Source organism: Photinus pyralis, unplaced genomic scaffold (genome assembly GCF_008802855.1).
Source record: "Photinus pyralis isolate 1611_PpyrPB1 unplaced genomic scaffold, Ppyr1.3 Ppyr1.4_LG7, whole genome shotgun sequence".
In the NCBI taxonomy this organism is placed as follows: Eukaryota; Metazoa; Arthropoda; class Insecta; order Coleoptera; family Lampyridae; genus Photinus; species Photinus pyralis.
In genome coordinates this window covers 8,631,372-8,648,908 of record NW_022170738.1, presented here as the reverse complement: position 1 = coordinate 8,648,908, position 17,537 = coordinate 8,631,372, and the positions used below count along the sequence as shown (strand labels likewise).

The window sequence follows — 17,537 nt, the reverse complement described above, 5'->3', positions numbered from 1 at the left end:
CGGGTAGCTAAGGGAACATTTAATCGACATTTTTACGTGAGTGTAAAGTTTTATAATAATAATAATAATAATAATAATAATAATAATAATAATAATAATATTGCCTTTATTAAAAAAAAAACAATAATAATAATAAACAACAGAAAAAGTTAGTACACGGCGAAGTTCAGATTAGCCGTAAAATAATGCCATCTGTTCTTACACTTAACCTTGCTATTTTGAATTCCGATCCGCGAAAAAGAAGAAAATTACATTATAAAAGAAGTACAGAATATCAGAAAAGATGAAAAAAAAATAGATAAATTAAATTGCATCAATTTAGGTGTACTATAATCTTACCGGTATAAATATTTGAAAATTTATCTGGTCAGGTGTTGGTAAAAAAAATTGTTATCGAACATGAACTAATTGGTTCTTCGGCAAACAGTGCGAGATAAGCGACGCAGGTGTTCTATCAGGTCTGGCGACCTAGAGGAATCTTGAGTGTCGTCGGGTTAATAACGATGTTGAACTTGTTAGAGGAAGTGGTTTTTACTTAAATAGGAAGAACGAAAAGTAAACGAGAAACGTGTCTTTTTGGATGATAAAATTAAGAAAATGCGATTTTTCAATCATGTGATTCTAGAAACCTTTTCTTCTTTTAAGCAACGTAAACCCTTAATTCTACGACAAAGTTGGGTACCTAACTTTGTGCACTTTGAAAGTGCGCTTTTAGCTTCTCTTTAAAATTCAATTACTAGACAAAACACTAAGACTAAGACAATATCAGAATGAAAACCAAGGAATGTCCGGATGTCAGGGTGTCCATATTTGGTAGTTTAGTTTAGTAATATCAAAAATGTGAAATGGATGCGCAGAATTTTTTCAAAATCTAATTTTGACATATCTGACTAAATTATAATATACTATGTCCGTTCAGCTGTACGTCCGTCAAAAAAATGCGCTAAGGTAAGAGAAGCTTTTTTTCACTTAGAAAGAAGCTTTGTGTAGGTTGATTTTTCAGTCATAACTCTAATCCACCCCCAAGAAACAATACACAATCGAAACTACATCCCAGGTAATTTGTGCATTTCATTTCGGGTTCTTTTCTGCGGGATTAATTATCTTTCATTACCGCAATTCTGGAAATTATTCGATAATTCATTCCGTTTGCCTTAGGGACTACAACGAAAGAGCTTAGTAGATAACCAAACCCGAAACTCTTAGATTATATTTCTCGGATGAGTGTCTCTAATTTCCCCGTACTTTATTGACCCGGTTACCTTCTTCCACGCTGTGAGAAAGGTCGACATTTCGAAATATCCTAAAATTCAAAACAGAACGATCGATATTTGTCAAGAACACCCTGCGTCTTAAGCGAATTAAGAGAGAGCTTCCGCATAAAAAGCATTGCAAATTTATACCGAAAGCGACCCCGCCATTTTCCTGTAAGGGATTTATTTATATTATCCGAAAGTTTAAACCGAACAACGATGTCCATTCGAATCGTTCGACATATCAATTTCGAGGATATCCGCTGGCCGTATTTGGCGCCAGAAAGCAATTTAAAAAAGTTTAAGATGCCATAATGAAACGAGAAGTGCTTCCCAAGTTGGAAACAGTAAAGCCATAATGTATATTTATGTACTTGTAAGAGTTGTTTGAACATGTTTAGCACGGGCACGAACTTCCTTATTAATCATGCCGGGACGACGCAATGAAGCGATTTTGAAGCGCACAAAACTTTATATGACAACCCTCGGCGTTGTGCCTTTAGATTAAATAATTTAGTGCCGTGACATTTTACATCACATAATAGTGTGGATGGATATAATTGGTGCTGTTTAAATTTTCGTCTACGTATTAAGTTTTAGTTGCGTATAAGCGTGCCCGTTTCTCATTTATCACAACGAATGTCAGAGGTATACGCTACTATATGAACTTATTAATTAATTTTAAACAAATTGCCGCTTTGGCATGTACGGCTGTAGCTTTGCGAGTACAAAGTGTATAATTTATGAGTTTTGAACATACGGGGGTCATGAATAGAACATGTCAGCTGATCGAATACGACCGGGGGGTGCTACGGAAAGCGCCACCTTTTGCAAAAAGGAAAAGCGGCGTTTTTTAAGAACTGATTAAGTATTTCTCGATACAAATGAACTGCAGGCACCAAGTAGCTGGAGCCCGAAATTGTATTACCTACTGAAAATCTCATTCAATTTGAGGCCGTTTCTCGTCCTGCGATGTACCATTTGTGTAAATCACATTTCGCTCATCCCCCTTTCTACTTTTTATTTCATTCAGGTTATTTCTTCTTCCCTCGCCCTCTCCGCGCCACCCACGGTTTAGCTTTCTATATTTGCTTTGAGCCCTACAATAAAACACAGGACTTATCAAAAGGTCGGATTATTTTAACGCGTCAAATATGAAATATTCATACCTTTTTTTTTCTCTCCAACCTTTCGCCGCTCGCCATTACTTAATGAGTATTATTTCCGAACGCTGCCGGCAGAAATCAATCTCGGTCGATTGGCGGCCCTCGTTAAAGAAATACGCAAAATTGTGTCATGGAAAAGGGGAGCCCCTTTATTCATTAAACCTTATCCGAATATTAAAATATCGAGCGCCGGCTTTGCAAATTTAAATGCCTCGCCCGAAAGAAACTCGCTTTTCTGCACTACGCCGCCAATAATTTGCAAATATTTTTATACTACCCTCCGAACATTGTGATACGCGTTTTAAAATTGGTAAAGTACTAGATTTATACTCGGGGAATGAATAATCGTCGACCGCTTTCCAACGACAACAAAGCGGTTTATCCTATTTATATTATTGTGCGCCCTTCAAACGTTTTGGGTTTAGTTTTCAAGTTTAGCTTACAACCCTCGACCGTTTTAAATCAATTTTGATTTTATACGTGTGCGAATTTCGATCTTGACCTCATATTTCTAAAAGGGTCACCCATTTTTATGAAACCGGTCCGGTCCCCCATTCTTTATTTATTGACTATTTTATGAGTAACACCCATTATTTCCAACAGCCTGAAAGTACTGAAGAAAAAAGGTACATGGAGCTCTGAGATGTGTCGTACTTAAAATGACTGCTTTATAATTATTTTTTTGTCGTGGAAAGGTCACCGACATTTGTACAATTATCACTTTTTTATTTTATTTAGTAATTTTATTAATACGGCATATTTATTGAGGCTTGGCGTTACTGAATTATGTTTTGTTGCCTTTATAATATTTTATTAAGTATTTATTTATGTATTCACGTATATTATCAGTGTGATATTGCTCTGTATGCGTCAACTAATCATACAGTTCCGATTTTTCGTTGTATGTGTTGATTCCTCCCTCGTGCTAACATACCCTTTTGATGTGTTTTTTGTGCATGCCATTTATCATTTTACGTGTTATTTTGTTCTCCCTAAATTGAACAGTAAATGTGATTTGTACTAAATTTATGATGTCTCTTATGTTTATTTTTAGTAGTTTGTTTAACTGCATTTGACTCGATATCTGATTTTTATTAAAGTACAATTTGAGATGTGATGTCTGGAACGAGGTCTTGTTATGTTATGTTATGCCAAATTTCGTCAAAGTTTTTTTCCTGGCCCCTTGTTATGTGCGTAATATATTTCATTTTTCCTGCCTGTTCCTACGCACAAAACGAGACAAGACTAGGATTCTGTGCAGATTTACATACTCCTCAGCAAAATAAAATTCGATGGTTTTCCCCAACGATCATGAGAATTTTAATTGTTGAGCGGTTTTGAAGAAAAAGTAGCACCAGGGGGCCTGGGAGTATGGAATATCCCCTAGCATATACAAAGATTTAATTACCCTTTCGCCTAGACTGCCATAGGAATGTTAGGACTTAGGGGTAGTATATAGAATGAATTATCGGACCTTTCTTTGACGAGTGTACTCTCTGTTGGAGAAAACCCCCCGGTAATACGTTCTTTTCCAAAAACCTTCAGCGCCCCACGATACTTCTCGAGACAAGTGCAGAATGAAGCTGTCATAAGAATGTGAAATGTTTAGCGGTATTGAAGAATAAGATCGGGGGGTTCGGGCCCCCAGCAAATACAAGGTTTGACACCTGCGTGAAGACAGCAACCAAAGATAGCAACCATTTCTCCGAAGATGCCCGAATACCACAGAAATACAAAAAAATGTAGATTGCGTCCACCTTTACAATCAAGCAATGCTGCTATACATATCCAATAAACAGATGCAAAAATAATTCCTTGCAACCCCTTGCGTCACATAGAAATCCACCCCCAATGTGTTTATAAATTGAATACGGCAAAACGGGGGTAGTTATCACTTTCTAGTTGGTGCAGAAAAATACTGCTATACATATCCAATAAAAGATGCAAAAATAATTCCTTGCAACCCCTTGCGTCACATAGAAATCCACCCCAATGTGTTTATAAATCGAATACGGCAAAACGGGGGTAGTTATCACTTTCTAGTTGGTGCAGAAAAATACTACTATACATATCCAATAAAAAGATGCAAAAATAATTCCTTGCAACCCCTTGCGTCACATAGAAATCCACCTCCAATGTGTTTATAAATCGAATACGGCAAAACGGGGGTAGTTATCACTTTCTAGTTGGTGCAGAAAAATACTGCTATACATATCCAATAAACAGATGCAAAAATAATTCCTTGCAACCCCTTGCGTCACATAGAAATCCACCCCCAATGTGTTTATAAATCGAATACGGCAAAACGGGGGTAGTTATCACTTTCTAGTTTGTGCAGAAAAATACTGCTATACATGTCCAATAAAAAGATGCATAAATAATTTCTTGCAACCCCTTGCGTCACATAGAAATCCACCCCCAATGTGTTTATAATTCGAATACGGCAAAACGGGGGAGTTATCACTTTCTAGTTTGTGCAGAAAAATACTGCTATACATATCCAATAAACAGATGCAAAAATAATTTCTTGCAACCCCTTGCGTCACATAGAACCCCCAAGGTTTTTGCAAATTTAGCCTAATAGCCGCAATCTCAAAAATTGTATCTATACTTTGATTTACAATTTTTTCCAAAGCACACAAAACAAGTGTTTTCACCAAGAATTAGTACATCACCTTGTTTACATGATTGTATGCAGTAAACACATTGTGAAAAATGTATCATATTTTACCTCGAAGTTTTCCACCCTGAACATCTAATTCAGTCAGGCTGAGAACTGCAATATTTTTCTATCCTGAAAAACGCATCAATTGAGGGCAAGATATTTGCAAGAGTTTTCCGCCGTCGTAGAAACCGCTTCCACCAAGGTGACTTCTGGTTCAGGCACACAGGTGGGTTATTCCTTCTTTTTTTATCCAAATTATTTTTTTTCCATTTTTTCTTGTTAGCATTCCGCCTCACGCAGTTGAAGTCACAGCCATGTCAATTACATCAAGTACATCAATGTCTATTATTTATCTTTACTTTAATATTTGTCTTATTTTCGTATTTGTTTATTGGATATGTATAGCAGTATTTTTCTGCACAAACTAGAAAGTGATAACTATTCGCGCATTGCTTGTTTGTAAAGGTGGACGCAATCTACATTTTTTTTGTATTTCTGTGGTATTCGGGCATCTTCGGAGAAACGGTTGGTATCTTTGGTTGCTGTCTTCACGCAGGTTCTACCTTTCGAGTTCCCTTTTCAATAAGACTACCATAAGAATGTTAGGAGTAATAGAGAACAAAGTATCGGGCTCACTTTTCCGGTAATACTTCGTGTTGGGGGGTATTCCATACCTCCCAGACCCCCCGGTTATACGTTGTGGTACAAAAACCTTTAGCGCTCCCATGAGACTTTTCGAGACAAGACTACAATCCTGTGCAGAATAAAATACTCCTCAGGAAAGGAAGATTCGGCTATTGTTCCCAAATCTCATGACAATTTTAAATGCTGAACGGTGTTGAAGAAAAACGTAGCACCGGGAAGTCTGCGGGTAGTATGCATTACATTTGCGCCAAAACTACTATAGGAGTGGTAGAGGGGTAATAGAGAGAATACAAACGGGCTCTCCTTGGCCGAGGGTACTCTCTGGTAGCCCCCCCCCCCCCACGGTAGTACGTTATTTCCCAAAAAAAAACCTTTAGAACTCTCACGATACTTTTCGAGGCAAGATTACGATCCTGTGCGGAATAAACAATGGAAGATGTCATTGCTTTTCCCAATTATCACGATAATGATAATCCATACTCCCCACACCCCCCGGTAATACGTTCTTTACCAAAAACGATTAGACGATTGCTGTGCAAAATGAAATACTTCTCAAGAAAGTAAAACTCGATTGTTTTTCCCAACTACCATGAGAATGTTAAATACTGAGCGGCCTTGATGAAGGACGTAGCACCGGGAGGTCTGGAGGGGTATGTAATATCTACCATACGAGTGCTAGGGGTAATAGAGACAAAAGTATGGGGTCCTTTTTTACCGAACACCTTTAGCGCTCTCGCGCTACTTTTCCAGACAAAACTACGTCCATTGGTAGAATGAAAACCTCCTCAGGAATAGAAGATTCGACTATCTTTTCCACAAAATACCATGACCTGTTGGATGCTGAACAATTTTGAAGAAAAACGTAGCACGGGGGTGTCTGTGGGTGGAGTATCGAAGATCCCCCCAGTATAATATTTCATTACCTTTTCGCTAAGTCTACCATAGGGGTGCTAAGGGTAATACAGAAAAAAACTATCGGGCCCTCCTTTGTGGAGGGTGTTCTCTGCTGGGGGGCGTTGGAATACCTCCCAGACCCCCGGTATATACGTTCCTTTCCAAAAACCTTTAGCACTCTCGCCATACTTTTCGAGACGAGACTACCATCTTGAGCAGAATGAAATACTCCTAAGGAAAGGAAGATTCAATTGTTTTTCCAGCCATCATGAGAATTTTAATGCTGCTGAGCGGTTTTGAAAAAGAACGTAGCATTTGGGAGTGTGGGGGGTATTCCAATACCCCCCAACATATACAAAGCTTTGATTACCTTTTCGCTAAGACTACCATAGGGGTGTTAGGGGTAACCGAAAAAAAACTGTCAGCCCCTCCTTTGTCGAGGGTCCGATGTACTGGGAGGGGGGGGGATTATTGAATACCCCCCAAGACCCCTCGGTAATATGTTCTTTGCGAAAAACGTTTAGTCCATCCATGATGCGAAAATCGCCCAATTTTAGAATAATTAACATTTTCAAAAAGTATAACCGATTTTTAATGTATTTTCATGTACTTTAGATATTGATCAATTCTGTGATCAGAAGTTTATTTACTAATGCGTTAATTTCATGTTCCCTTTAAAAATTTAATCATGTGAGTAGCATGGCCAACCTTTAAATCCTGTTTAAAGTTTTTTCAATCCATGAAAAGATTATGTGGCTACTTGTCGATCTAGGTAAAAAGTTAACTTTGCAATATAAGTAAAAAACTAAAAAATAATGAAATAAATGTTACTAAAGTTTTTCTGATTATACAGTGTGTTTCTAAATATGATGTAAATACGAAAGGGGCTAACTCTTTTTCCAGTTTTTCCTTTATATTTCCTGCAGTTTTTGAGATATCTCGCTGAAATTTGACGTTACGCTGAAGCGCTTGCATCTTTGGTTACGCCAATGGTGGTGGGAATCTATAGGGTTTTGTTTTTTCGGAGGTCAGGTTCCATTTTCTACCCCTGAACTTTTCGATGCGCCGCTGGTAGTTTGTAAAATAAGAATTTGATTTTCTGATTTGTTTAGAAACTGTTTTGGTCTCGTAATTTTTTGGTATCTGTGACCGTTATCGAAAAAAAAGAATTTCGGCAGGTAATGGTCCAATAAAGTCCCTTACTTTATTTGGATAATATCTTGTTTTTATTAGTTTTGGTGTTGAAAATTGTATTGCATATGTGTTTATAAATTAAAGGTTTAAATTATAAAGTGTATGGTAGAACTATAACACCCTGTACATATCAGTAACGAAGCGTTTGCGGAAATATGTTTATATAAATTTTTAGTTATAAAATAAGGCAAAGAATTAGCCCTTTCCGTATTTATTTAGAAACCCAATTGTATATAGGGTGATTCAAAATTGAGTACAAAGGTTTTAAGAGCGTCAATACGATTTTATCCAATGAATTTTATTCTCAAAGAAAGGCCCTTATGACGACAAATAAGCAAATTTTATTTAAATCGGCTGAAAGGTTTTTAGATTTTTTAAACAAAAATTTATTATTTTTGCCTGGTAAATACGCCCTTAAAATCTTTGCAGTCAATTTTGAATCGCCCTGTATAGAGTCCAAGTTCATTTTCATTTTTGCTATCTATTATCGAACACCATTTCATGAAAGGTGACCAGGTACTTCTCACCGATGTGTGGAACAAAAATTCTTCACGCACAGTCTTTCCAATATCCAACGCCCGCGGTGTAAGGAGATCAACGATAAGGGTTAATGATTTTTCATTGGAAAAAATGGCATTGAAGCTGTATTGGATGGAGTATATACATGCATTTTAAAGGAAATTTGTTAGAAGTCAACATTTTCGAATGACTGGTAAGTCGAGTGCCACTTCGTTTAGAGAATTGAGCGCACGACTTTCATATTTTGATCGTTGATTTTCGAAAATAAAACTAAACTGTCCCCCGGAAAGCGGTTAGCATAAAAGTCGGAATTAAAATAAGACGTAGGTGCCCCCATACGTGGAAATCGTTACCGTATCTCGAGCCCGAATCGTTATCCTTACAGTAATAAAATACGAGATTAGATTCTAAACTGACCATTTTCAGTTCACGCTTCCTAACTTCAACTGCCTTGTCTAAATTACAATCCTTACAAGTCAATGACGCGGAAGATTGCCGATATATAGAATTAAACGATCCACCCCCGTTCTTAATTTCGCCGGCCCGCTAAGCGTTAAATTAGGTATTTATGCATTCGGCTCATTTGTTTGTCATTTAACCGAATGCAATTTTCGCATAATGTGCGAAAACAATCGATATATCGTATAATTTCTGCAATCGGCCGGGGCTCTTTCACGCTACGATAATTAAAACAAGCGGAACGTGTAATTAATGATTCTGTGCATACGTTAATTCAATACGTTATCCATTAATCATCGGTAGCAGCTAATAATACTATTGACAATGCGATTAATTACGAAAAACGTCGACGGGATAATTATGGAAAACATTAACTTTTGAAACGCAATTCACACTAACTTTTGAGTTAAATACGTACAGAGAAATAACGACGATAAGGGATGTAGGTGGAGAAGGGCTGAGATTATCTCGGCAGGCAGGTTTATATCACCTGCGCTTGTTCCGCTGCTACTGCATTTAGGGTGGAGATATAGTCGAATTCGCACAGGATACTTGCGGCTTTATGATAAGGATAAAAGCGTAACTAACAAAGATATCAATATGGACTTTTCGTGTTGCTCTACAAAGATGGATATAGGTTTAGCTATCAGGGTTCACAGTTCATTAGCGAGCTTTGCTGCCGTTGATCGGTTTTCACGTTAAATCTGCGAAACATTTCATTCCAAGCTTGTGTATCATTATCTTTCACAGTCTCCACTGAGGATTGTCAGTTGAATCGTATTTTAATGTACAATATCACGATTGAAGCCATTGTTTTTGTTCGCCCCCATCCCTTTCGGGAATAATGCGAGCTTTTTGTACATAAAAATGTCGCACGATACTTTTCGTATAACTAAATATAGATTTAATTGGATCAATTAACCATAACTAAAATAGTACATAAATCGAGTGCAAAGCTCCATTTTATATTACATCTAAAGTATACATTAAACCGATGTCATAAATATAAACCGAATCATATTGCGTTTTATATCATGCTGGTTACATTAAAATGCCATTATAATGAAAATTATAACAGATCATTATCAAAACTATAATATGAAATTTACCCGAATAGGTATATTATTAATTTATTTCGTTCTAGGTACGCGTTACTATCTGAATAAGTTCGCCCTTAACGGCTCTTTTTATTATAGGGAGACGTAACTTCATGACCTAATAAAAGAATAAGAAGGATATACCGGACAACTAATGAGAATCCCAAAAATGTGCCTCGAAAATTATTGCGACCTCCATACTCGCACCTACGCTTTTGCTGAACGAAAAGGGGAGAGGAGATGAAAATACATAATAAGAGGGTTCGAGACAATGGGAAACAGCTCGAGAAAGGTGGGGGTGGGGAACTAAAATTGTGTTTAATATTTTACAGTATTTGATGATTTCGTGGTACAATTGGTTCTTACAATTCCACAGTCTACCTGAATCCTGAATCTTCTATGGTCCTCACGTGAGCAATCAACGAAGGTATTATTTTAAGAATTAATGCTGGATTTCTGTTCAGTTTCTACAGTTTTCTACTACCGATAAAAAAAGACGCTTGTTTTTTTCAGAATCTCAAAGAACCTTTTTTGGGCGTACGGTGCCTATAAAGCTAAAAATGACATCTTTACTTTACTGAAATAAGCGTAACAGCGGAAGTCCACAAATCTAAAGCTGAACCAATGAAAACAGAAATCAACTAACCCTTTAATATCATTATTTCCAAGTCTGGATTTTCTCGGCTAATTCTAGTCCAGGCGAATTAACCATTTTTTGGAACTTTGCCAAGTGGATATGTTAAAATGGTCCATAACAAATACAAAACAAAATAAATACGTGAGCAGGAGAGTGGGACTAAGTTTTTGGGGAGGGTGAAAAGGGGCGAAAATCGTATGACGGCAATTGCCGGCAAAAATTGAGATCAGAAACGAAAGTGTTCAAGGGGAAAGTTGTAGGTAGATCGTGAAAAACTCTACAACTTTCTTTTGAGTCACTTTCTCATATAACCGAAAACATCGCGGAAAATCTTTGTTTTTTATTGTCAATTTCCGCAAAAATGATTTTCTTTCAATATAAAAAATTAAGAGGTTTCCGAAATATTCGTCTTTAAAAACTTTTTTTTTTAAATGAAAATTGTCCTTTAGACCTTTATCGTAGAGAGTTCTATTTAGTGTCATTTTCTCGGTTTTTATCTATACTTTCTAATGAAATAAAAAAAATTATACTACCTATTGAAAAAGAAGCTCACAAAATGAAAAATCTCCAAAAACGACTTCAGTAACATTGCATTTTCTAGTAAATGTTGATAATTTGTTTAAATTTTGGAAATTTGTCAAAAACTGAATATTTGGAATTATACCAAAATGGTATATTTTTTTTAAATAAATCTGTATTTGAATGCATTTTTAAATTCTACGTGTAATTGTACGTCTTTTTTATTATATTGTTAATATCCGAAAAACTAGTAGTTTTAAAGATAATTCGATTTGTAAGAAAAATTGAGCATTTGCAAGCGTCAGTATATTGCAAAAATTATAAATTTTGATTCCAGGTTTTATATCATTTATCCTGGGTTAAGTAAAAGTCAAATAAATACATCTACTATGAAACATTAAAAAAAATAGCTTACAGGGTGTTTTTTTGGTAGGTCCAAAGTTGCACAACTTCATATTAAAAAATCTCACTTTTTTAAATGGAACACCCTGTATATTTTTCTGGCATCTTTTAGCTTTTCCAAAAACCTTCAACTTTCGATAATAATGTCCTATACCCATCTCTGATATTTTTCAAAATATCTTGGTTTTCCTGGTTTTTATATTCTAATCTTAAATAAGTTATACGTAATTTACATAATAACGAGGTAGCCATGCCAAAGTCTCATCCAAAGCTAAAATCATATTTATTAATTCATTTTTCGAATAATTCATTTAAGTCTAAAAACTGGAGAATAAGTAAAAACATTTGATTACAAAGCAAATTAATTTACCTCCTAAAGTCATCCAGTCAGTGATATTAGTTTCATTTTTTTTATATTCACCTCATTATTATGTAAAGTTTTTTTAAAGGATATTTTTACAGAGTTTACTAACCAAAGACATAAGAGGATATTTAAGAAAAAAAATCCATGCTGATTTCTAATGGATTCCTAGGTAATCCTAGGAAGATGTTTGTGATGACTTATTTTCTAGGAGAAATTCAAGAATAGTTCTAGACTGAAATGAGATTCATAAAAAAGAGAAGGAGAATCTTCAGACTGACCCTGAGGACCTTGCCTTAATAGCGAGTATGATTTTTAAAGTTTCATAATCTATATAATAAGGTATTTAAGACCACTTCTAAGATCATTCGAGGAATATCTTCTACTAAGCTTAAATGTCTAAGATTTCTAATGAACTGGGATTGTTAACGAACCCTCGGCTAAAACCCTGCCCAGCAGAAAATGCTCATAGTGTCTTGAGAAGGTTGCTTAGAAGATTTCAAACGTTTATAAGGGACTATTTAAAAAAATGATTTCTAGACATTTCTATACATTTGTCTTAAAAGACTCCCAGTAAAATTTCCAACGACGATTCCTAGGTTTTCTTAAGAGGGTTGATTAGGAGGTTCCTAAAAACATTTCTAGTAATATACCAGCATGAGTGGTTTAAGGGATTTTTAAGGATTAGATTAAATATCTGTTATAAGATGTTAAGATTTTGAAAGAAATTTCTAAAAAAATTCTCAGCATGATTAGGTACTAATAGAATCTCCAAATTTGCTCTTAATCAGTCTAATTCGTACGTAAAATATCGGAGACGTTCTGGAAAATTGAAATAGAGAATAGAGAGTTTTTTTAATAAATTGCTCTAGACGAACTAAGCAATTCAAGAAACTCAAAAGTTGGGGAACTCTACGAATTCACTATACTACTTGAAAAACACGGGGAATCCAAGAAACTCAAAAACTTCGATAGATAAAATCTAGGAGGAACTAAAAAAGTCAAGGAAGGTAAAATTATGTGAGCCTGATGTAGATGAAAAAACTAAAAATCGGACCAGAGCCATAAGTGCAAAACCTACTGCATAAAAATTCGAAGTAAAGTAATCAATATTTGTTATAGATGCAAATCGGTCTTTGAATTATTATTATTATTATTATTACCTATACATATTACAGCCAGAAATGAACGAGCTTTATCCTTTGTGCCCTGTCAATTAAGCATGAGCTTTAATCGCGTACACTTACCATGTCGTAACAAAGACACAAACTTTAACCAGCACGAACCGACGAGGACATTTGAGCAATTTAAATTTTTAAAAGGAGAGCCTACAAATCGCAGAAATTTTAAGGAGACAACACGCAACGAGACACAACGAAACAAGCACAGAAAGTCGTAAATGCACGCGCGTCGAGCAAAACTGATTCAATATTCCATTCGAAAGTTCGTAATGCTCGGGGACCCCAGCTGAACTATTCATCACAAAACCGAGCCAGGCTACAACAATGCGAGTCCTGGAGCACGATGGCACGACGTCAGCTGTCCCCGTAATTACGTCCTTCTTCTGCGTTTGTATACCTACCGGTTTACCCGTAACGAAAATCTAGTCTCGCGAGCATGTCTTTTTTTAACCCCACCGAACGGAACAATGGCACGAACGTAGGTAGGTATAGAGCGACTTTACAAATATTTAATTCCACTCTCTTTATTTTATTTAAGGTGTAAAATGTCTGCCTTTGCTTCTTTTGCGTACGTTAAACAGTCACTGTCTTCGTCTTTCTGCCACAAATTGTTATTATTATGAAAGTGGGATCAATCCTGTACAAATGTCTTCCTTCAATTGTCTTTTAAGGGCAATTTTAATTATTAGAAACAATTGATTCAACGGTAAGGCTTTACAAGAATGTGAATTTAACAGATGGTATCATGGAAAAGGGATGAAAAAGAAAATTGATTAAAATACTAAGGCAGGACAATATGGCACATCCAAAAATTCATATCAACCTAACAAGCAGATCTAAAATCCTGAGCCTATGAACTAATCAGCAACCAAAAACACAGAGAAAAGAAAGCGACAAAAAAAGGTTATGAAGACATACAACAGAAAGGAAAAAGCACCTAATCAAATACAAAAACTGAAAGAGAGCCAGAAAGTATAAAGTTGAAAGTAGCTACATGGAATCTTCGATAAAGCTCTCTGGAAAGGAAAATTTCATTTAAATATTTGGAGCAGCCACCCGTGTACAAACACAATGAAATTCACTCCTGCTTCAGCAAACTTATCAGGGGTGGCGTTAGGATCCACGAACTCTGAGGTTACGTGTTGGAAGCCGGCGTTCTTTCAAACAGGTTTATAAATTTGATTTCCCCCCGCAGAAAAAAAATACACGCACCGAAGGTGTCAAGAAATAACACATGTCTTTTGGCTTCTTCAAAGAGCTTAGAACTGTTGGGGGTGTGAACGGTTGTATCCTGGATATCATTTCCAGGTTTCGTAAGGAAAATATTGGTGAAGAGATCCTCCTGCTCACTTCCCTTCGCTATGTGGTCATTCAGCAGAACCAACAAATCAATGTCTTCCTCGACATCCCCGTCTACACCTGAAACTACACTCTTCTATGACTGTAATAACAACCGAGGGGACCTGCTCAACCTGATACCCTCCACGACATAATTATTTTTCATTCAACATGAGATAAGGCGTTTCTTATTATGTTCGTTTAATAAGAAGCGCTCTTTTGTCATAGTTGTTGGCATTGTCTCATCAAAAAATAAAGAGTATCGGATGACATAGAGCGGGTTCTTCGGGGAGGTTCAGCAGGTTTTATAGTTTTACGTTTTCATTGGTATTTCTACATATAAAAATGGGTTAATTTTAAGATTATGTAAAATTTCGCTCTTCCTACGCAGAATTTCATGTTCTATGACTTTTGGCAGTAAGGTTTTTCGTTTGGAGTAGCCGTTTTTAAGATCCAGACGCTGAAACTTCAGCTTAATTTATTTTTGCGCTACGTAATGGGCGCCGATAAATGCAAGAAAATGCTTCAATCGTTCAGATGATGATGCTACCATGAAATTTGGTATGAATGCTCCTATAAAAGTATTGTTTTACGTATATGAAAACGGTGGCCACTTAAGAAATTCAAGATGGCCGCTGTTTTCCAAGATGGCGGCACAGATCATGCACATATTAACTATTATTAATGATAAGTGTCTCTCAAATGATGATACGAACACGAAGTTTGGAATGAATGCTCATAATCAACCTTGTGATGTATCTGAAACGTCAAATACCACAGTTGAGCTGTGTCTCAATTTTGGAAAACGGCGACCGTTTTGAATTTTTTTAATGGCCAGCGATTTTTTCAGTCTTTTCCACAACTTTGGACTTTAAGGTATTACTTCAGCAAGCTGCTACAAGTACCAATAAAACAGTCCACTCATATGGGATTCCAACTTATCCCCATTTATTATTAATATGAATTCAAGATTCAAAATCCAAAATGAATTCAAAAGAAACAGCTTCAGTTGAAGTAATAAAGGATTTTGTGGGAAATTCAACGAGAGCACAGGAGAAGCTTGAGAGGAAGTACAACAGAGTTTTCTAAAAGAAATTCTGAGGAATTTACGAGAAAATGTTGTAAGAAGGTGTCATGCGAGAGAATTTAAGAAAGTTTCGGGTCATTTAAAGTGTAGGTAGCAGACATTTAGGCAAATAAAAATGGGGATTCTGGAAGATTTTATTGGGAACTTATTAAAAATTTAAAATTAATTCAAATTTAACCCTTAAGATAATTTTTTGCGGGAGAATTTCGAAAGTCAACGCAAGAAGAAACTTACGAGTTGTCAAAGAGGTACCTTTTTAAGAGCAATTCAAGGCACCCAAATAGATTAGGTGATTTATCTCTAATGAAAGAAGCTAAAGAAAGTATGTCTGATGGGAAGTTTTTAAATTCTTTTTTAATTTTTTACTATGCAGCAGCTGTTTCTGCAAATCGCAAAATAGTTTCAGACGACGTTTTAAAGTTACTAACACTCCCACAATTGAGGATTAAAGGTGAATTTGTAAGTCATTTTTCAAGAGCAATGAGAGAGTTGCTGGTAGACCTTCAAACAATACCGATTACAGAAACAGAAATATTTGATACACCGTTACAACGCCCACAATTGAGAATTTGCGTTTTATCTGCAACCAGTTTTTAGCTTCCTAGCTCGAGCTAGGTGGCTATTTTGGTCACCGTTTTTTGGACATGTTAAAATTTCATAATCGTTTTAAATCATTGTAAGTAACTTTTAAAGAAGAACATTTTTCCGTGTGTGGATTGAGTATATTAGGCGTACGGAAACGAAAAATAACGTGGCGGATTTTTGAAAAAAATTTTGGAGCGCCGCAACGGCACCGAAATGTTTTTTTTTTCAAATAGCCACCTAACATTTTTATTAAGTTATTCGAAAGACACAAGGTAGGTATTGATATTAAATACTTTGAAGAGCGATGGAAATCCATGGAAGGATATGAAATTGAATATTAAGCGAAAAATTACGAGTAGAAGTCGTAAAGGAATCACGCATTTTATTTTTGGAAACCATGGACAAATGTTCGTTTATTTCAGTTAACATTTAGCAAAGAAATTGGAAGGAAGAGGAGTTTTGCCACCTAAATGAGATGGAGGAGCATTGGCATTGTTTTCATTTTAAACTTCCATTTTGGTCGAGTGCCAAACACTAAATTTAAATAAGGCGAAAAAAAACTTAATTTCATGGTTAGCTCGGCACAGTTTTTTCTTCCTCGTACATTACTCACCTACTTAAAAATTGTTTTTCGTAAATCTGAGCGTAATGAAATTATATGTCATGCATTTTCGTTAATCAAATTCCAAAATGTAATCATCTAAAGTAAACCGTAGAAAAAAAAACGGTCACGTCAGCTTCTCTTCCTTCGCCCTTTTATCGAGAGGAAAATAAAAATTTGGGCGCTTTAAAATTGATGACGGCGTACGTTTGGGGAATGAATTACCATAATAAAGTGTGGCGTTTCATTATCCTTTGATGTATGTACAAATTAAATGATATTTGAACAATACACTTGGGAAAATTAATTTTACAAATTACAGGTTTCATAGGAATGTTATTAAATTACACAAATCATTGCTAACATAATTTCAGACCCAATTCTGTCATTTAACCCAATACACATCGATCTTTATCATTCTTTAGTATTAAATTAGGTAATAACGATGATTGAATGAGAGCGTATAAAACAAAAGGGACAAGCAACGAAGAAGAATGCCTTTATTTTACAATGTAACTAAATGTGGGTGTGATATTCACGTCCCTTTACCGTTATAAAGTAGTCAAGCTTCACTTTAATAGTACACAATTTAAATAACTCGGCACGAAAGGTCTTAAATTAGAAAAATTAATGCCAATCGCAATTCAGAGCGTTGAATTAAACGTAACGAAGAATACAATTTCTGCCCGTACGGTACAATCGTCGCCATTGACATGTGTCGATGTCGATTGTGCAGTCATCGAGGCGAAATGACTTTAACGATACCATTCTTATTTCTCGAACAAAATATTCTTTGTGTCGTATGAGGAAAATTAACGGGTCTTTTATCGACACGTCGAAAATGGATCTGCGACTGTCATTCGGGAAAAATTGACAAACGTGTGCTTTGTACAGTACAGAAGAAAATTACTGCAACGGGCTCTATGATAGATAT

General features: G+C 35.9%; 1 protein-coding gene across 13 annotated transcripts in view; it reads right to left on the bottom strand.

The window, feature by feature from the left end:
• LOC116176595 (RNA-binding protein Musashi homolog Rbp6) overlaps window positions 1-17,537 on the bottom strand; it is a 207,854-nt gene that overhangs the window by 181,432 nt on the left and 8,885 nt on the right. The gene's annotated exons all lie outside the window — the stretch shown is intronic.